We start from the raw sequence: 20,830 nt of genomic DNA, 5'->3' as shown, positions 1-20,830 counted from the left end.
ATCAGCCTCTACATATTCCTCCCCTTCACCTTTGAGTCTCACAATGCCACTTTTGCACTTCCTTCTATCACTTAACATACTTCAAAAAATAAATAAATCTTGTCCCCTCATTTTACCATATTTGCTGCTGTTCTTCTATTTGAATTTTCGCATTCCTGACTACTTTCCCAGCTTCTCTTAATTTTTCCAGATATTGTTGCCTGTCTTCGTTGTTTTGCAATCTTTTGTATTTTATAATGCTAACCTTTTCTCCCTTACCTGTTTAGCTACTGCTTTAGAAGACATAACTTTTTTCTTTTTATTTACATTTCTAACAAAAAGATTAGTTACCCTTAATCTCATTTTAGTTTTGCCCACTGCCCTTCTACTTCCCCTAGATTTTCCCATCCAGCTAACAACTTCTTGAAGTACTCCCCTCCCCCCCCCACACACACACACACATTTTGAGAAAGTTAGTTTTCCTGAAGTTTAGGACCCTCATCTTTTGCGTCCTAATATTGAATCACATCATCTGGTGGTCACTGGTTCCCATATGATCCTCCACTACATCAGAAATACTGTCCCCATTGGTAATCACCAAGTCCAGCATCACCCCTTCCCTCATGGGTTCTGTTACGAGTTGACAGAACAGTTCTCCTTGCAGTGAATCCAGATCTCCCTGTTTCTAGAAGATACTGCAGTTGGGATGCCCCAATCAACATTTGGAAGATTAAAATCCCCTAGCAGCAGGACCTCCCCTTTCACAGCAAGCCTGTGAATATTTTCCATTAAAGTTCTGCAGCCATCTGGTCTGCCATTGCTTCAATGCCAGAGAATGGTGTTTCTGTTGACATGACAATGCCAAGATCTGGAATCCCACCGCTGCCCATGCTGGTGCCACATGGTGGTATATCCTGGATGTCTGGCATGGATGTCTGGCAATACAAAGTGGAGCTCAGCCCTCTGTCGTCTTGTGTATCTGGTGCCAATGTCTCACTTGGCAGCTGCAGACTGTCAGTGGGTTATTCTGTTGTTCCCATAGGAGGTGGATTCCGAGGTTGTATCTCCTGGGATGCTGGCTAGTTCTCTTCAGCCAAACCTTCTGAGGTAGGCCTCATGGTGTCCATCGGCTGATGACAACTGTGGGGAAAAAAAGTAGACATATCGGAACCAGGTATTGAGAAACTACTACATCCTTCTGACCCCCGTTAGCCCTCTTCACCCCAGAGATAGATTCCCTGCCCTACTCGCCTGCTTCTTCCACAGCATCCAGATCTGTATCACCAGAAAGGACATTAACCTAAGAGTCCCCTGAATTAGGTCCTGCACCAGTTTCAGCTGTACATTACATAGTGGGCCTACTCTTGCCTGGCACTTGGACCTCTTGATTGGTGTCAGCTTGACCCTGACAGCTGTCCTGGTGTCCCAACAGTAATGCTTCAGCTGATCCACTGTCCTGGTCATAACTCACAGGCTGCTAACATGTTTGGCAATGTCCTCCCGCATCTTCCTCTTGATCTTCAAGGATGTCTTCTGACCAAGGAGCACACTGTGCTTCTCACAGACCCACTGTACTAGAAGGCCCTTTTCTTCTATGAAGCATTGAGTTGATGCTGCTTCTCCTCCAGCTGTTGGCTGCTGGTTCCCACCTACTCATCACTCCCAGATGATGTTGACTGGTGTGGGTCATAAATTAAGAATTGGCATACTGGGTCAGACCAAGGGTCCATCAAGCCCTGCATCCTGTCTGTAACAGTGGCCAATCCAGGCCATAAGAACCTGGCAAGATCTCAAACTGTAAATAGATCACATGTTGCTAACGCTAGGCAAGAAGTGGTGGCTTTTCCCCAAGTCCACTTGGTCGATTACAGTTTATGGATTTCTCTTGTCCAAACCTTTTTTTAGACCCAACTACACTAACTGCCTTAGCCACATCCTCCAGCAATGAATTCCAGAATTTATTGGCATATTGAACGAAAAAGGATTTTCTCCTGTATGTTTTAAGTGTGCTACCTGCTAACTTCTTGGAGTGGCTCCCTAACTGATTTGCATTTACTCGTTCTAATCACACATGATTTTATAGACCTCTGTCATATCCTCATCAGCTGTCTCTTCTCCATGTTGAACAGCTCTAATCTCTTTAGCCTTTCTACATAGGGGAGCCAATCATTTTGGTCGCTCTTCTCTATACCTTTTCCAGTTCGGTTGTTTCTTGTTTAAGATGCAATGATCAGGTCTCAACAAAGAGTGATTATAGAGGTAATATGATATACTGTTTTATTTTCCATTCCATTCCCTACCTACTTTTAAGCACCAATCCCACACCCTGTTCCCCTGCTCTAACATTGCCATATGCCTTTTCTTCCCCCCCCCCCTCCCTAACTGCACTTTACCTCACACGTGCCACATACCTCCTGCCCCATCTCTCCTCCATCACTGCACTCCACTAATCCATGCATTATTTGCCTCCTGTCCTCTTTCTCCACTCACTGGCTTGTCACACTCATCTGCTTCCCCACTCAATCTCCACTGTTATGTTCTAGTCCCTTCACAGCCATGAATACCCATTCATATCTTTCAGGAACTTAAACACACAAATGGACAAAAAGACAGTCACAGATTAACAAAATATCAGATACACTCTAAAAATTCATTCAAGAACACAGACAAAAGGATGGAAAACAGGGAAAAAACAAGCAGCACAAAAGACACTACTCAGCAATCTTAATTGACCAACCACCAACTCTAACACCTACAAAACATCTGACTCCTAGTTCAGACCTTGCCTAACACCACCCAACACTAAAGAAAATTGCCCTGGAAGAAGCTGCTTTTTATTTCCCTGAAAGGAGGTGTGGTCCAAGAAAACAGATGGACATCTATGTACCACCAATAGCACCATAGGCCTACCAGGTCACTTCTGTCAACTAACAGGGAATACTACAGCATTTTTCAAACTAGCGCCAATTTTTACAGCTGGTTTTTTTGGGGGTTTTTTTCAGTTTTCTGCATGTCAGTTTCAACACCAGTTTTGGTGCACATTTTGAACTTTTCTGCAGGTTTATAGCACCGGCTTGATTTACATACAATTAGTTTACTACATCAAATGGGACAAATGTTTTTAATGCGCACACTATGAGAAATCGGTGCTAAAACTTTGTGTGGGTTTATTTCATCAGCCCCTGAGTTAACAGAATCTGACAGCCTGTAGATGGTGCAAAATTAAACATAGTATCCACACGAGTGCAAGAGAGTAAGTTCCTGGTACAGTTTTAAACTTTTGCATATGAGATTTTTATTGCGGCAACTCCTTTGTAGTCCTTTACTACAATGCTCCCAACACGGTTCCATGTTGGGAGCTGATTGCACAAATAGTACAAGGGGCATTAGATGCACGATTCATCACCCCGCGAGTATCACAGTTTTTGGTTACCACACATCCAGTTATTCCAACTTTTTATACTGTACCTAAAATTCACAAATCACTGGTGAACCCACCGGGGCGTCCCATAGTGGCAGGTATTGGTTCCATTTTGGAACCGTTATCAAAATTTGTCGACGTGTTTTTGAAACCCTTTGTTTCAAAAAGTAAATCATATGTGCGAGACTCATCCCAATTAATCACTCTTCTGGATAACTGTGAACCTCTGAATGGTCCATGCTATTTGGTGACACTGGATATAATATCATTATATACCAATATACTACAAGAAGAGGCATTGGTTATTATTGAACAAGTTTTGGATACTCGTATACCACCAACAAGAGTACCCACATCTTTTTTGGTCCAGTTGGCAAGGTTGGCATTGACACGCAATTATTTCCAGTTTCAATCCCAATTTTTTCAACAAATCAAAGGCACAGCTATGGGGGCCACCATGGCCCCTAGCTTAGCCTGCCTCTGTCGCAGCCTTTGAAGCACATTACATCTATGAATCAGAATGGTACCCTCTAATATTTAAATGGTTTCGATATATTGATGACGTGCTGCTTATTTGGTTAGGTACAGATGTACAGTTTTTTGGCTTCATTGATTGGCTTAATCAGTGCAATTCCAACCTGCAATTTAATTTCTATATTCATCATAAACAAGTTGATTTTTTGGACATTACTCTTATACACCAGGACGGAGGTTTCATCACCACCTTGTTCCGTAAACCCACGGATAGAAACACACTTTTAGCTTTTGACAGTTTCCATCCACACCATTTGAAAAACAATATACCCACTGGACAGTTTCTCAGACTCAGGCGGTTATGTACTTCTACATTGGACTACATTATTCAAGCTCATCATATGATGGTCCATTTTCAGGAAAGAGGATATCCCTATAAGACATTGAAGAGAGCTTTTAAACTAGCTCTATATGCCAATAGAGATCTTCTATTCCTTCCCCAGCCTAGTCAGCAAGATTCCACAATAAATTGTATCTTACCTTTCTCCACACAAAGTAAAATGATCTCGGGGCTGATATGGAAATATTGGTCAACATTATCTTTAGATAAATTTTTCAATGCAGAACTAAGATTCACCTATCGGAGGGGTAAAAACCTGAAGGATATACTGGTACATTCAGTGAGTAATCCTAGCAAAATAACATATGAAGGACGGCACGGACCATGTGGTCACTGTTCCGTCTGCACACACACTTCCGATATCACACAATTTATACACCCCCACACACACAAAATATATTTTTTAGGTGGTATCTCTGACTGTGACACAAGCGGAGTGGTGTATGTCATCATTTGCCCCTGTAAATTACTATACGTGGGTAAAACCCGTATCATCGAGCATAGATCGAGCATTCATACCAAAAAGGAAAGTGCTCCACTAGTTCCTCACTGGTTAGACTAGTCCCATTCAACAGCTGATTTATATTTTTTTCTTCTGACCCGCCAACCACGGCGGGTCAGAAGAAATCAGAAGAAGGGTGTTTGCTACGCCATCTCAACATCGGCAGATTGCTGCCCAGATATCTGGAAATGACAGAAGCCGTACGAAAGACGGACCATCTGTTCGTCCTGCACAGCGGGAAGAAACAAGGAGAAGCGGCCTCTCGGCCCACCATCGCCCGCTGGATTAAAGAAGTTATCAGAGCGGCCTACGTAGAGGCCGGGAAGTCACCGCCTCTACAAGTCAAGGCTCATTCTACCAGAGCCCAAGCAGCATCTTGGGCAGAATCTAGGATGCTGTCGCCTGCAGGAATATGTAAAGCGGTGACATGGTCCTCCCTCCATACCTTCTCCAGGTTCTACCGTCTGGATGTCCAGGCCAGGGAGGACACAGCATTTGCAAGGGCGGTCCTACGCGGTCCTCAGGCAGCCTCCCACCCAGTCCGGGAGTAAAGCTTTTGTACATCCCACTTGTTCTGAGTCCATCTGGCTACACGCTAGGAAATGTTGAGATTATTTACCTGATAATCTCGTTTTCCTTAGTGTAGACAGATAGACTCAGCATCCCGCCCGGCTGCCGGTATACATGGGGTTCACCGATTTCAAGGTAAGCCATGTCATTTTCTTACATAAGAGCGTCCCCTTTGCCAGGTGTTGACGCCTTCCGGTTGGGAATGCTGGCGGTCTCCAGCTCCTATCAATCGGTCAGGGGAATCCTGTTTCACTATTTCATTGATCGTCAGTACACATATATCCATAACAGCTTTTGCAAGGAAGATTACTGAGTTGCTTCACCTCCTGTGGGGGTATATGTACCCGTCAGATCTGTCTCCAACTGCTAGCACGAGCACACTATACCCACTTGTTCTGAGTCCATCTGTCTACACTAAGGAAAACGAGATTATCAGGTAAGTAATCTCAACATTACTATTTGTGTGGGATTTTTTTATTTTTTTTAACAAATGCAAAATAAGAAAACAGTAGATATGGCACATAAAGTTCATTCGCCCTTTCAATCAGTACTTTGTAATACCTCCTTTGATAGAAATAATAGCTTCCAAACATTTTCTGTACTCAGCTGAGTCTTTCCATTCTTGTTTTTGGAATTTTTCCCATTCTTCTTGCAGCACTCAGAAATATTTTAAGGTCTCCTTAATATTTTAAGGTCTCTTTGTATGCACTGCATGTTTGATTGAAAATCTTTGGGGAGATCTCAATTTTGGGAACTGTGAAGGTCTTTTCAAAATCTTCATCTTATTTTTCTGTAAGTACCTCATGGTGGATTTTGAGGTATGTCTTGGAAATATTTTGTTGACACATCCAATGATTTTTCAGCTTCAATTTCTTCACTGACTGTGGGACATTAGTTTCTAGGATGTGTTGATATTTAGCTGAGTCCATATTTCCTGTATCAAGGCTGCCACGCAATCCTAAAGCATTATAGATTTACCCCATGCTTAACAATTGGCAACTTATTAACTTCTTCAAATGTCTCACCCTTTTTTCTCCAAATGTATCTTGTGTGGCAGTAGCCAAACAACTTAATTTTAGGTTCATTAGCCCAAAGCACTTTCTTCCAAAAATATTCAGGATTAGCAAGGTTCTGTTTTGCATACTTTAGACAATGACTTATGTGATGAGGTTGTAGAAAGGTTTCCTTCTGACATTTCTCCAATGCAGATCATTGTTATATAAGTAAAGCTATACTGTGGGCCTATGGACAGTCAGCACAGTGTCAGCTAAACTTTTCAGCAAGTCATTTGTAGTGACCTGTGGGATCAGTTTTTTGGATCTTACGAATTTTCATGCAGTTCTATCACACACTTTTCTTGGTCTTTCAGATCTAGCACTGATCTCAACAGCTCAGTGATCTGACAGTTGAAAATACTAGTTGAAAGTGTTTAGAGAACTTTTTCTAGCCTTCCCTTCTTTGTAAGAGTGAATTATCTTCATTTTCAAATGCTTGGGTAGCTGCTTAAAGGAGAACCTATGGTTGTTGAAAGTAAAGATAATTATTGTCAAAGCATTTGTTTAACCATGAAATTGTATGTGATTAACTGAAGGCCTAACTAGTCTGTCAGTGTTTTGAGCCTTGTTAACTGTTTAAAAAAAAAAAAAGTAGTAATGAATCAATTGGAAGTATGTCCACTTTTGCACATGCTGTATTCACTTTTTTAAAAATGATTTTCAATTTGTTAAATAGTAATTTTGCATTAAACATTGCAGTAAGAGGTAGTGTGTGTGTAACTTTTACTCCTGGTGGAATTCTATGCAGAATTTCACTCCTGCGTGGAATTCTCATTCCGCTTGTGGCCATAGATCATGGGAGGCCCGGTGGGCCATGAGCAGAGGCCATCCTGCTCACAGCCAAAGACACAGAAAAGAGGCCCGGATAGCCTCAGGTGGAGTCAATCCCACCTGCAGCTTAAGACTGAAAGACCCAGATTGAGTATATATGAGCCTAACTGAAAGATAGGAAGTGTGTGTGTGAGAGAGAGAGTGGGGAAGCCTGTGTGAATGTGTCTGTGAGTAAGAGATCAGGAGCTTATGTGTGTGAGAGGGGATACTGTGAGCGAGGGAGGCTATGTGAAGGGGTGTGAATGTATGTATGTGATAGAGGGAGAGAATCTGTATGCAAGGGTGTATGACTGTGTGGGAGAGGGATCCTGTGTACAGAGGGATGTGAAGGTATGTCTACACATGAGTGGGAGCCTTTTTTTTTTTTTTGGGGGGAGGGGGGAGAGGTTTGGTTGTGCGAGAGAGAATCTGTGTGAGGGATGGTATGTGTGCAAGAGAAAGAGGGGCAAAGATTAGAGATTCCCAGCAGGCTGTGAGCAGAGCCCATCCCACTCATGGCTGAAGATTAGGCCCAGTGGGGTTGTGTGCAGAGCCCATCTCTTCCATGGCGGAAGACACAGAGTAAAAAGGCCTGAGAGAAGAGAGCCTGTGGGGTGGGGGTGTGTGCATGTGCGAGAGAGAGAGGGGAGCTTATGGGAGGGTGGTGTGTTTGTGTGCGAGAGAGGGGAGTCTGTGTGAGGGTCTGTATGAGAGAGGGGTCAAACTCTAGGAGTTGTTGGGGGGTGGGGGGGTGAAGACAGAATGGAAGGGGTTGAGCCTAGAAGGGGAGGGAAGGGAGAGCAGAGGAGATGGGCAAAGCAAAAGGCACCTGGCCAAGGGATTAGGGAGGAAAGGTGGAAAGGACACTCTTAGTGCGCTTCTAAGGGAATTCTTCTCACAGTATTTAATTAAAACTTTGCAATGTTACATTATTCAGAGACTGTGATTATATTATGTTATTTTGACCAATATAAAGTATGCAGAATTTTGCAGAATTTTAAATTTTAGTGTGCAGAACTATCCCAAGATAAATACCTTGTAAGGATGTCTGCTTCATTTTTTTTTTTTTTTTAAGAAATTCATTAAAATGTACATTTTGAGCAGGGGTTCCTAAATTTTTACACACAGCTGTAGGCTACTGATGCTTACAAACTGAATCATGAGTACAGATACAGAGAATAATTTTATAAGAGATGCTATGTGATAAAAAAAGATTGGAACCAATGTAAATAAACAATTGGTAATTAAGGAGCTAATGATATTCGAATTCGTCCCAATTAAAAACCATTGTAGCCAATGTCCAGATATAAAATTTCATGAAAAATGGACCAGCAATTCTCAAAATATGTATTTAAATTGTCGCATGCATTTCGTAAGGGCAAATTGTGAACTTTGCCCTTCCCTCCCCCCAAAAAAAAATAAAATCACTCACCAACTTTGAAGGATACAAAAGTCAGATGTTCCTATAAGTGCCTTTGGTTTAACTTAGTTTAGCTGTTTAAAAATTGAAAGGTATAAAAACACAAACATATCTTACATATTACCTTTCTGAAATATTACCTGTTCACAGAAAGGTAAAGGAAAGGATAAGCCAAGTAGAAAATTTCAATACGTGGCTCAAAACAACGTGTAAAGAAAGTGGATTTGGATACATTTGAGGCTGGAGTCATATATGGAGCAGTAAAAGACTATACAATAAGGATGTCCTACATTTGACATTGGCAAGAAAGAAGATTCTAAGTGAGAAATTCAGGTCTTATCAGGCATTTAAACTACAGGATGGCGGTGGCAGAAGGTGGCTAATGAAATTGGAATACCACCCCCAAGCAATACAGGAAGCGAGAGGAGATAAAATTAATCTGCTCTACATTCTATGCTTAAGCAAAGGAGCAGGAAAGGTGACAAAGAAGATAAGCAGGCCAAGGGAGGAAAGCTGGAAAGTTATGACCACAAATGCTTGTAGCCTGGGCAACAAAATTCCAGATCTGCAAGCCCTAATGGTGGAGGCATACTTGGACATTATTGGCATTACGGAGACATGATTCACGGAGTCTCATTACTGAGATACGGCCATATCAGTCTATAATTTAAGGAAGGACAGAAAAGGGGGAGGAGGAGCACTTTATGTCAAAAACAATATCAATGCAACCAAAATGCAAGGAATATGGGCTATCCTAAAACAAGATGAAGGTTCTTCCATTTACACTGGCATGGTCTACAGGCCTCCAACCCAAACTGAAGACCTGAATTGAGATCTGGTGAAAGACATGCAAAAGGTGGGAAAGAAGGGAGCAGTGTTGATCGATGGAGATTTTAATATGCTGGATGTGGATTGGAGTATCCCTTCTGCAGAATCAGCAAGAAGTAAAGAGATAGTGGATGCCCTACAAGAGGCTCTGTTCAAACAAATGGTAAAGGAACCCATGAGGGAGTGTGTGATTCTCAACCTAGTGCTTATTAATGGGGCTAATGTCTCTAATATCCAGACAGTCACCCACCTGAGCACTAGTTATCAGACAATATGATTTGATAATGCAAATAAGATACAGAGAAGTCACATGAATCCCTGAGTTCTGAATTTCAAAATTACGGACTTTGACAAAATGGGGATATATCTGGAGGAAGAACTAGAGACTGGGAGAAAATGGGTGAGGTAGAACAGTGGGCCAAATCAAAAGGAGCTATTACAGAGGCAACAAATCTTTGTTAGAAATGTAAACAAGTGTACAAGCAAAAACAAACTGATTTGGTTCACAAAGGAGGTGGCTGAAAAAATAAAGGTAAAAAGAACAGCATTCAGGAAGTATAAAGGATCCCAAAAAGAGGAACACAGGGATGAATACCTGGTGACACTGAGGAAGTCAAAGAAAGAAATCAGGAAAGCAAAAGGTCAAGCAAAAGAAAGGATTGCTAAAGAGGTGACAAAACATTTTTCAGATAGAAAAAGAAGGAAGGCTCAAAGTGGTATAGTGAAATTGAAAGGTGACAAGAAGCAATGTGTAGAGACAGACAAAGAAATGGCAGAAATTTTAAACACATACTACCGTTCTGTGTTCACGAAAGAAGACCCTGGAGAAGTACCATTGCTAGTTAAGACTTAAATGGGAATGGGAGGGTAGGCACAGCTCCTTTTACAGAAGAGAATGTATGGGAAGAGCTAGGAAAACTGAAAATGGACAAGGGGCCAGATGAGGTACATCCCAGGATACGGGAGCTCAGAGAGATCCTGGCAGGACTGCTGAAAGACCTGTTCAATAGATCCCTGGAAACGGGAGTGGTGCCAGGAGATTTGAGAAGAGCAGTTGTGCTCCTGCTTCACAAGAGTGGTAGTAAAGAGGAGGCTGGAAACCACAAGCTGGTTAGCCCCACCTCAGTGATGGGAAAATTAATAGAGACTCTGCTGAAAAAAAGAACTATTTATAATCCAGTAAGTTGCTGGATTCAAGGCAGCTTGGATTCACCATAGAAACATAGACGTGACAGCAGAAAAGGACCTAATGTCCCACCCTGTCTGCCCAGCAAACTCCCATAGTTGTCAGTTTCCCATACTTATCAGTTACTCAGACTGCCAAGGTCAGGGCTCTTGTTATTGGTTGAGTCTAATTTCCTTTCTCCTCTGCCGTTGAAGCAGAGAACAATGTTGGAGTTGCATCAGAAGTGTAGTATTGGGCTTTTTGGTTAAGGGTAGTAACCGCCACATCAAGCAAGTTACCTCCTCAAATCTTATTGATTTTTTTTTATTTGATTGGGTGATTAGAGAATTGGTTCGAGGAAGAGCACTCGATGTGATTTACTTGGATTTCAGCAAAGCTTTTAATATAGTCCAGCATAGGACGCTTGTGAATAAAATGAGAAGCTTGGGAGACAGAACCAAGGTGATGGAGTGTATTACAAACTGGTTGACTGATAGGAGTCAGTGGGTAAATGGAACCTACTCTGAAGAGAAAAGTGTTAAGTGAAGTGCCACAAAGATCAGTATTGGGACTGGTTTTGTGCAATATTTTTGTGAGTGACATTACGGAAGGGATAGAAGGTAAAAGTTTTTCTATTTGCGAATGATATTAAGATCTGCAACAGAGTTGAATGTTCCTGAAGAAGTAGAACAAAAAGTGATTTAAGAAAGCTTGAAGAGTGGCTGAAGATTTGGCAGCTGGGATTCAGTGTCAAGAAGTGCAGAATCATGCATCTGGGATGTGGTAATCCAAAAGAGCTGTATGAGATAAGGGGGGGGGGGGGGGGGGGGGGTGAAAGACTGATGTGCTCAGACCGAGAGAGATCTTGGGGTGATAGTGTCTGTCTGTGGATCTGAAAGTGGCCAAGCAATGTGTCAAGGCAATAGTTAAAGCCAGCAGAATGCTGGGTTGCATAGAGAGAGGAATAACCAGTAAGAAAAAAAGAGTTCCCTGTACGTACCAGGATCAGTCCAGACGGTGGGTTATGTCCCCCGTCCAGCAGATGGAGTCAGATCAGAGCTCGAGAGTGTCACCTCATCTACCAGCGCACCCTCTGCTGGAGCTCAGTATCTTTCTGACTCCAGCAGATGCGAGTTGGGGAATTCAGTGCTTCCCCAGTGTGACAGGTTTTGGTTTATTTTCTCTCTATCATACAGTTCTTCCTGTCATTTTGTTGTTTCTTTTAACAATTTGGATCAAGTTTTAAACAAAAAAAAAAAAAAAGTTGAAAGTTTAATTTCTGAGGAGGCGTGCTTTCCTCTGTTCTGCCTCCTTCTGCGCTTTCCTCTCTGTACTTCGGGGTAAGTGTGGTTTTTCTTGTACAATTTTTTTCTTTTCAGCTGTTTGCTTTTTCGGTCGGCTCTACCGGCCACTGTGCACTTCGGTCCCGCGGCCCGGCAAAATTTCTCACGGGCCTGGGCGCGCCGACAGGGGGTTTCCCGCCGGCGCAGGAGGACTCATTGACGGGTAGTGAGAGGCCTTTCGGCCCCCCCGTGGTGCGGTTTTGCTTTGGGCCCCCCCCCCCCCCCCCGAGGCATTGGTTTTTCGCCGGCACGGCTATGCCGCGATTCTCCCGTTGTGAGTCCTGCGGAGACCCGGGGTCTCGCTTTTCGCGGGAGGGACTCTGCCCTCGATGCCTTCCCGATGGGGAAGGTGAGGCGCACACTTCGGGTGCTTTTCCGACGCCATCCTCGCCACAGCCCGGGAAGCGTGGGCCGGCCACCTCCTCGCCGAGGGCGGGAAGGGCAGCCATTTTAGATGAGGATCTGTGCGCTGCAATTTCGCCAGAGCATGAAGACGCAGTTAAGGGGCCCCCTCGCCTACACCGATGCCCCGAAGAAGGACGGCCTGCTCATCTGCATCAGGGGGACCCGGCTGCTGCTGCTGCGCCTCCCGGGCTGCCATTTTTTTCTCCGGATTTTATTTTAAAGATGCACACTGCATATTTGCAGGGCTTGGCAGATCCGGAAGGTGCTTCAGCTGGTCCTACGGCGCCCAAGGTTCCTAAGCTTGCGCTCGCCCCTCCAGGGTCCCTGCCTCCAGCTGGGGCAGTTCCCGGGACCTCGGCCTTGCCATCTCAGCCACGGCTGGTAGGAGCGGCTTCCCCATCGGGGTTTGATCCCTCGGATCCCTCGGATCCCTCGGACCCTTCACCCCCGGAGGGACAGGCGGAGGGCAACTATCCTCGCGCCTTGCGAATTTTTCACAAGGAAGAGCTGGAGGATCTCCTTCGGCAGACCCTGCTGGATCTGGATCCCCCACCGGACCCCCCGGCACCGGTGGCTCCGGCGATCGCGACGTCATCAAAGAAGGGGGACCCGGTGCTGGCCGCTCTCAGACCTCGGGCAAAGGCTTTCCCAGTACATGAGTCTTTCCTGCAGCTCCTCACAGGGGAATGGGACGTCCCTGAGGCGTCGTTGAAGGTTTCCCGGGCCATGGAAAAATTATATCCCTTGCCGGAGGATTTCTTGGATTTCATTCGCTTTCCGAAAGTGGACTCGGCGGTCTCAGCGGTGACTAAAAGGACGACAATTCCCGTCACGGGCAGAACGGCCCTACGGGACACGCAGGTCCGCAAGCTGGAGACGTTTCTCAAGAGGGTGTTTGAAGTTTCGGCCTTGGGAATGCGGGCCGTCATGTGTACTTCTTTGACTCAGAGGGCCAGCCTTCTCTGGGTCCAACGGCTCTTGACGTCTCAACAGTTGCCTCCGGAGGAAGCCGCCCAGGCCGACAGCCTGGAGTCTGCTGTTGCTTACGGGGCGGATGCCCTGTATGATCTGTTCCGGGTACTGGCCCGATCCATGGTTTCGGTGGTGGCGGCTCGGAGACTCCTCTGGCTGCGTAATTGGTCTGCGGACGCCTCGTCCAAATCGAGCCTGGGATCCCTTCCCTTTAGGGGGAAGTTCGTCTTTGGCAATGATCTTGATGAAATCATCAAGTCGCTGGGGGAGAACTCGGTACATCGCCTGCCGGAAGACAGACAGCGCCCTTACCGAGCGTTTGCTTCCACTAGAACCAGGGCTAGAGCACAGCGGCGTTACAGGTCGTACCGACAGCCTGGTTCTCGCGCAGCTCCCAGTAGATCGCAGCCTTGGTCCCGTTCCTTTCGCGGGCGGCGTCCCGCGAGAGAGGCCTCGGGACAGGGTAATACCTCCACCAAGCCTTCCCAATGATGCCAGAGCGACCCACTCCTCCAGTCCGCCCATCGGGGGCAGACTCACGGCATTCTTCGAGGAGTGGGTAAGGATAACCTCAGACCAGTGGGTGCTGGACACCATACAACACGGTTACGCCTTGGAGTTTGTCCGTCCGCCAAGAGACAGGTTCGTCTTCTCTCCTTGCGGCTCCGATCTCAAGCGGATGGCGGTTCAACAGACGTTGGACCGGCTCCAGGACATCGAGGCTATTGTTCCCGTTCCCTCCGCCGAGGTGGGCTCGGGCCATTATTCCATCTACTTCGTAGTTCCCAAAAAGGACGATTCGTTCAGACCCATACTGGACTTAAAGGAAGTAAACCGCTCACTACGGGTCAGTCGGTTCCGCATGGAGACGTTGCAGTCGGTAATTGCAGCAGTCCACCAGGGGGAGTTCCTGGCTTCTCTGGATCTGACAGAGGCGTATCTACACATCCCTATACGTCCGGACCACAGACGATATCTCCGCTTCAAAGTTCTGGATCAGCACTTTCAATTCCGTGCTCTGCCTTTCGGACTCGCGACGGCCCCACGAACTTTCACCAAGATCATGGTGGTGGTGGTGGCGGCGGCCCTTCGACGGGAGGGGATCTTAGTACATCCCTACCTGGACGACTGGCTGGTGCGGGCAAAGTCCTTCTCACATGGACAGGCTTCGGTGACCAGAGTTTTGGAGATGCTTCGCTCTCTAGGCTGGGTGGTGAATCTGACCAAGAGTTCCCTAGTTCCCTCTCAGCGCTTGGATTTTCTGGGAGCGACCTTCGACACTCAACAGGGCATGGTCTTCCTACGAGCGGACAAGGCCCTCTCCTTGAGGGAGCACATCAGGCACTTCGCGTCTTTGACGGAACCCACCGCTTGGAATTATCTACAGCTTCTGGGAGTGATGGCATCCACCATAGACATGGTTCCCTGGGCATTTGCACACCTACGCCCGCTGCAGGCGTCCCTGCTCTCTCGTTGGAAACCGGTGTGTCAGGAGTATCAGGTGATTCTGCCTCTTCCTCAGTCGGCTCGCGACAGCCTAGAGTGGTGGCTGGTCCCGGCTCACCTGGCTCGCGGCGTCTCTCTAGAAGTTCCATCTTGGGTGGTGGTGACCACCGACGCCAGCCTCGTGGGGTGGGGCGCCGTCTGCGAGCGCAGCGCCATACAGGGGACATGGTCTCCGGTGGAGGCGAGGTGGCCGATCAATCGTCTGGAGACCAGGGCAGTGCGCCTCGCGCTGCAACGTTTCCTCCCCCTGCTTCGGAACAGGGAGGTACGGATTCTCTAGGACAACGCGACTACTGTGGCTTACATCAATCGTCAAGGAGGAACGAGGAGCGCTCAGGTTTCAGCCGAAACCACGTCCCTGATGGCATGGGCGGAACTTCACCTGGTTCGGCTCGCGGCCTCTCACATTGCCGGCGTGGACAACATTCAGGCAGATTACCTGAGTCGGCAAAGGCTGGACCCCGGCGAGTGGTCTCTCTCCGAGGCGATGGCTCTCCTGGTTCGTCGCTGGGGAACACCTCGACTGGACTTGATGGCGACCGCGCTCAACGCCAAGGCCCCGCGCTTCAGTCGCAGAAGGGAGCGGGGGGCAGAGGGGGTGGATGCTCTCGCTCTGCCGTGGCCAGAAGGTCAGCTGCTCTATGTTTTTCCTCCCTGGCCCTTGGTGGGGAAAATACTTCGCAGAATAGAGAATCACAGCGGCCCCGTGATTCTCGTGGCGCCGGAGTGGCCGCGTCGGCCGTGGTTTGCAGACCTGCTGCACATGTCGGTGGACGGGCCGATCCGTCTGAGTCATCTTCCCCCGGCTCCTGCAACAGGGACCGGTATTTTTCGAGCAGGCGGCACTCTTTTGTCTTGCGGCCTGGCTTTTGAACGGCGCCGCCTCCGCCGCAGAGGCTATCCAGAGGCGGTAATCTCCACGATGCTCAGGGCACGCAAGCCTTCCACTTCCGTGGCCTACGTTCGCGTATGGAAGGTTTTCGAGTCTTGGTGTGTCGACCATGGAGCCCGGCCCACGGAGGCGACGGTCCCACTGATCCTTCAATTCTTGCAGGACGGGCTGGATAAGGGACTGGCATATAATTCTCTCCGAGTGCAAGTCGCGGCTCTGAATGTCCTGGTTCAGACAACAGTCTCCCTGCCTCTCCAACCGGATATCGCACGTTTCCTGAAGGGGGTCCGGCATTTACGGCCCCCGGTCAGGGATCCCTGTCCGTCGTGGAGTCTCAACCTGATTCTTCGAGTCCTGGCGGGCGCGCCTTTCGAGCCTCTACATGGCGCTTCGCTGAAGGACCTCACTATGAAGACCGTTTTTCTGGTAGCGATCTGCTCTGCCCGCCGCATTTCGGAACTGCAGGCGCTCTCCTGCAGGGAACCTTACCTACGCATTTCGGAAGCGGGGATCTCACTTCGTACGGTACCATCTTTCCTTCCGAAGGTGGTTTCTTCCTTCCACATGAATCAGACGGTGGAGCTCCCGGCGTTCTCTCCCGCGGATTCGAAGTCTCTTCGTCATTTGGACGTCAAGCGGGCGCTCCTACACTACCTAGAGGTTACCAATGACTTCCGGGTTTCCGATCACCTGTTTGTGCTCTGGTCGGGACCTAAAAAGGGCTCCGCCGCGTCAAAGACGACCATCGCCCGCTGGATCAAGGATGCCATTTCAGCGTCTTACATTGGGTCCGGTCGGGATCCGCCTAGGGGCGTCAGAGCTCATTCTACACGCTCTCAAGCTGCGTCTTGGGCGGAGTCTCGTGCGGTCTCTCCACAGGAGATCTGCCGGGCGGCAACGTGGAAGTCACTGCATACCTTCGCTAGGCATTATCGGCTACACCTGCCGCCTTCGGCTTCTGAGCACTTTGGCGATCAGGTTATCCGAGCAGGGCTCTCAGGGGCCCGCCCGGTTTAGGGAAGCTTTGGTACATCCCACCGTCTGGACTGATCCTGGTACGTACAGGGAAAAGAAAATTATTCCTTACCTGCTAATTTTCGTTCCTGTAGTACCATGGATCAGTCCAGACGCCCACCGCTTTGGGACTGGGAGCCTCTGCTCGGCTTTGTGTCTGTAGCTGTCTCTTTCTATATTCTTGCTATGGGGGTTGGGTACAGCTCCTCACAAGTTTGACTGTTGCGACCTAGTTCTGGGTCGTCCCTGTTCTTGTTCTTGGTGTTTACTTACGCCAGTTTGTTTGATCCAAATTGTTTTATTTTTCTTGCTCGTTTTTGGGCTTTGTTATTCATGATACTGAGCTCCAGCAGAGGGTGCGCTGGTAGATGAAGTGACACTCTCGAGCTCTGATCTGACTCCATCTGCTGGACGGGGGACATAACCCACCGTCTGGACTGATCCATGGTACTACAGGAATGAAAATTAGCAGGTAAGGAATAATTTTCTTATGATGCCCTTCTACAGATCCTTGGTGAGGCCTCACCTGGAGTACTGTGTTCAGTTGTGGAGCACATATTTCAAAAAGGGTAGACACAGGATGGAGGCAGTCCAGAGAAGGGCGACCAAAATGGTGCAAGGTCTGTATCAGAAGACTTATGAAGACAGTCTGAAGGATCTAAATATCTATATCCTGGAAGAGAGGAGATGCAGGGGAGATAATACAGACCTTCAGATACCTGAAAAATTTTAATGATGCAGGAACTTCAAACCTTTTTAATTGGAAAGAAATCAGTAGAACTAGGGGTCACAAAATGAAATACCAGGAGGGACGATTCAAAAACAACACCAGAACATGTTTATTTACGGAGAGGGTGGTGGATGCCTGGATTGCCCTTGAGGTGGTGAGACGAAAACAGTCAAAGAATTCAAAGTGGCATGGAATAAATACTGTGGATCCCTAAAGGCGATAAGATGGAAATGAAGAAAAGGGTCCATGGGGGTAGCTTGCTGGTGCAGTAGTTACTACCCTTACCAACAAGCTTTTACTTTTAATGCAACTGCAACATTGTTCTCTGCTTGAATGGCAGAGGGAAAAGGGAAGTTTGATTCAGAAAGCAAGCAACGAAGTCCCAACTTTTACAGTCTGGGGACCTAAGTATGGAGGTAACCTTTATGGAGCAGGAATTACTAATTGGATTCCGATGACCACCAACACAGGCCCTGACTTTTATGGTCTGCAGTACTGATACGCAGACATAAGTGAAAAAGTACAAGACTGATTCTAAGGCCAAGTTCATAAGCAAAACACATCAGCACTGTCTGAATTTTCAAGAAGGCTAGTCTAATAACTGCATGGAGCAGAAGTTGCTACCCTTAAGAGAAATATGGGTTGACTTGCATGGTGCGGCAGAAACTATCATAGGAAGCTTTCAGGGCAGACTGGATGAACAGTTTGGTCCTTTTCTGCTGTTACTATGTTACTATACATGATCATCTGATAAGCCTCTGTTCCTTAAAGAACTGAAGTGAAGGGAACAATTCTCCTCCATTATGAAAAACAATACATGCAAATTAAAGTTCAGACTATCTAAACCACCAGATTACTAAGTATTTTTTCACATTTGGAATATTAGAATACAGTTAGATTTTTTTTTTTTTTTGGGTGCCAGGACTACTAGGGCTACTAACTCTATTGCTCAATATTCTTGAGTATTATCAATAGTGGAGAGGAAGGATTGTAATGTCTGAGAGCACATGTCCTTTATAATTAGGGAGGAATCCACTGTATGAATGTGAAACTTCTTTCTATCTAGGTGACCTATGTTTATCCTGACTTTAAATATAGTCTGTTTTGGTTGATGATCACTTGGTAGACAAATCCCTCTTCATATTCCATTCTAAAAAAAAGCTAGAAGTGATATTAATAAACTTGAATCATTGTGTGCAATTGAAATTTTGTAGTTTGTAGAGAATTGTTTGCTTGGAGTTAGATATAATTCACAACAATTGGGTAATCTACAGGTATTATACAGTCATGAATAAATATACAATAGATACCTGAATCTATTTCAAACACACAATTTCATTTTATTATTCATTTAATTTAACATTCATATAAAACCTTTAAACATTATCCATTCCATACCACATTCATCCACATAGAACAATATTGCACCTATCCCTTACATATTAAAATACATACATTTCATATTACCTACATGTAACTAGTCCCATTATCCAATAATTTATACAACAAATAATTTATACAACAATTTCACATGATTTCCTAACATTTGTTTAATTAAATCTTTTCTTCAAATAATGAAGCTCCCAAAGCATCCAACACTGCTTCCTCTCACAGTTCCCTTTTCTCTCAATATTGATGAAGCTCCCGACGAGAGACTCTTGTTTCACCACAAATGGTTTCCTCAGGGGATCACTATTGGACTATTATTTCTTCACTACCATTATAGGGAACATCTATATTGTTCTTGGCTTTTCTTTATCTGCTGTCTCTTAAATAACTCCTATTCTCTCCGTTTAAATTATCAGTCTGCACCCTTCTCAACCAATATACTCGCTTTATACCAATGAATACTCCACAGAGCCTTATACTACATTATACAACTGAGTTGGTTTGGAAATTTCCCTCAGTTGAATAAAGGGATAATGTGAAACTCGGGCTCAAAATGTTGGAATCGCAGAGGAAGAATTAGGCGGACTGCGAAGCAATTTAACCAAAGCAGTACGGTAGTGGAACCCTATGAGAATAATGTAGTATAAGGCTCTGTGGAGTATTCATTGGTATAAAGCGAGTATATTGGTTGAGAAGGGTGCCGACTGATAATTTGAACGGAGAGAATAGGAGTTATTTAAGAGACAGCAGATAAAGAAAAGCCAAGAACAATATAGATGTTCCCTATAATGAAGAAATAATAGTCCAATAGTGATCCCCTGAGGAAGCAGTGTTGGAAGCTTTGGGAGCTTCATTATTGGAAGAAAAGATTTAATTAAACAAATGTTAGGAAATCATGTGAAATTGTTGTATAAATTATTTGTTGTATAAATGGGAGCTTCATCAATATTGAGAGAAAAGGGAACTGTGAGAGGAAGCAGTGTTGGACGCTTTGGGAGCTTCGTTGTTTGAAGAAAAGATTTAATTAAACAAATGTTAGAAAATCATGTAAAATTGTTGTATAAATTATTTGTTGTATAAATTATTGGATAATGGGACTAGTTACATGTAGGTAATATGAAATGTATGTGTTTTAATATGTAAGGCGTCATAGTAGATAATACATTGAAATCGTCAGCTCAGTGTGCTGCAGCAGTCAAAAAAGCAAATAAAATGTTAGGAATTATTAGGAAGGGAATGGTTAATAAAACGGAAAATGTCATAATGCCTCTATATCGCTCCATGGTGAGACCACACCTTGAATACTGTGTACAATTCTGGTCGCCGTATCTCAAAAAAGATATAGTTGCAATGGAGAAGGTACAGAGAAGGGCAACCAAAATGATAAAGGGGATGGAACAGCTCCCCTATGAGGAAAGGCTGAAGAGGTTAGGGCTGTTCAGCTTGGAGAAGAGACGGCTGAGGGGGGATATCATAGAGGTCTTTAAGATCATGAGAGGTCTTGAACGAGTAGATGTGACTCGGTTATTTACACTTTCGAATAATAGAAGGACTAGGGGGCATTCCATGAAGTTAGCAAGTAGCACATTTAAGACTAATCGGAGAAAATTCTTTTTCACTCAACGCACAATAAATCTCTGGAATTTGTTGCCAGAGGATGTGGTTAGTGCAGTTAGTGTAGCTGGGTTCAAAAAAGGTTTGGATAAGTTCTTGGAAGAGAAGTCCATTAACTGCTATTAATCAAGTTTACTTAGGGAATAGTCACTGCTATTAATTGCATCAGTAGCATGGGATCTTCTAGGTGTTTGGGTAATTGCCAGGTTCTTGTGGCCTGGTTTGGCCTCTGTTGGAAACAGGATGCTGGGCTTGATGGACCCTTGGTCTGACCCAGCATGGCAATTTCTTATGTTCTTATGTTCTTAAGGGATAGGTGCAATATTGTGCAATGTGGTATG

The 20,830-nt window shown here is 45.6% G+C and overlaps 1 protein-coding gene across 4 annotated transcripts in view; it reads left to right on the top strand.

Annotated features, from left to right (window-relative positions):
* ANKMY2 (ankyrin repeat and MYND domain containing 2) overlaps positions 1-20,830 on the top strand; it is a 102,539-nt gene that overhangs the window by 51,942 nt on the left and 29,767 nt on the right. The window lies entirely within an intron of this gene.

Source organism: Rhinatrema bivittatum, chromosome 2 (genome assembly GCF_901001135.1).
Source record: "Rhinatrema bivittatum chromosome 2, aRhiBiv1.1, whole genome shotgun sequence".
Classification (NCBI taxonomy): domain Eukaryota; kingdom Metazoa; phylum Chordata; class Amphibia; order Gymnophiona; family Rhinatrematidae; genus Rhinatrema; species Rhinatrema bivittatum.
The sequence above is the reverse complement of the archived record's forward strand: the minus strand, read 5'-3'. Positions and strand labels throughout refer to the sequence as shown.